We start from the raw sequence: 1,640 nt of genomic DNA, 5'->3' as shown, positions 1-1,640 counted from the left end.
TGCTATTATTTCATTTTAATCGAGTTCCTTCTGTACGAGCCAAGGCTGTACATTTTGCTCACTTAGGTTTTCTTAGTTTTATAAGCGTGATGTTTTTCTATATACGTGACAAGGCTCACACATCATGCTCAGTTATAAACGTGAAAATATTTAAATGTATGTACGTGCTGTGGTTGTTCACTTGGATTAGTTATAAGCAGGACGATTTCCTAAATCGTCGGAGTCACGCCCCGAGAGTATAGCCGTCCGCAGGCACTCTCTTCATCTGCATTAAACGAAGTCATGGGAGTTACACCCCGAGAGCATAGCCAGACGTCGGCACTCTCTTCAATTGTTTAATTATAATTTTATTATAATTCTATTATATCGCTCATAGTCTATTGTTATACGGAAGTGGTGAATATAAGGTAATCTACAAATCTTCTATTATTTCTACCACCTGATGACCCAGGAACCGTACATTTTGGTCCTTCGAGCTATCCGGGAATAGCGGGTCTTTCGCGTACAGTTGATCGCGTTCGCGTTTTTCTCCGTTTTCCTGAAGATCGGCGCCGTGGAAAAACATCCCACTGCTGGTTTGTGGAGTCATCAAGCAAGTAGAACACCATCATCCGCATCAATAGAAAAGAGGAGAGCAACGTGTTAAGTATCCAGAGGGATCATCAGTATATCGACGTCCTTTTGAACCAAGAAGGCAACGGAAGTCAATCGTTATTAAAGGGAGGCAAGTGAAATAAGTCCTGTCCCAACATTTATAAGGATCCAGAGGGGTCAACAGTATATCGGCGTCCTTTTTAACCTAGAAGAAGGCAACGGACGTCAATCTTCAACAGAGGGAGGCAGCTACAGCAGTAAGTCCTTTCCATTTGTTTTGAGCACTATTAATTCTGAGAATTATCTCATTCATTTCGAGCATAATTTTACTGAGAATGATTAGAAGCATTCATTGAGCATTTTAACAAGCATAATGGATAAGTTACTCCAAGTTTCGAAAACTGAAGAGTTGCTTCGCAAGCAAGAAGCTTATTTTAGGTCGTTGGATAGCATATTGGAACAATCTAAGGCATATTCGGCATACGAAAAAGATGAACTTGAGTATGTACTAGAAGGAATAAAATTACGATGGGATTTAATTTTTGAAACCCATATCCAAATAAATACTGTTCTTAATGGATCTGACTCGGAGTATCAGAATAAATATTACGAGCAGGAAGCTAAATATAGGCGCCAAAGGAGAGAGTTGAATCGCAAATTTCATGCTACCGACTGGCAGAAGAATTCTCTAGAAACGCTTATGGAATCACCGATACTTAGGGATTCACATAATTCAGAAAATTCATTAAATGGCTTGCAAACAGCTAATAATCAAATCCGGAAAGATTTAATTAGAAAACAACAGTGGCCTACATCAAATTTTAGCGTCAGCAAAAATTCGCTGTCGACGCGTTTCGATAACCAAGGTCAAGGAAATACAAATAAAATAAAACGTTGTCAATTATGCAACTTGTCTAATCATGGCCTGTTTAATTGTCGATCATTGTTAGAAAAAGATTTTAATGAAAGGGTTGATACCATTTTAAGATTGCAGCTTTGCACAAATTGTTTGTTTAAGCATGACGTGGAACATTGCTTCTCGCATA

Source organism: Pieris rapae, chromosome 8, assembly GCF_905147795.1.
Source record: "Pieris rapae chromosome 8, ilPieRapa1.1, whole genome shotgun sequence".
NCBI lineage: Eukaryota > Metazoa > Arthropoda > Insecta > Lepidoptera > Pieridae > Pieris > Pieris rapae.
The sequence above is the reverse complement of the archived record's forward strand: the minus strand, read 5'-3'. Positions refer to the sequence as shown.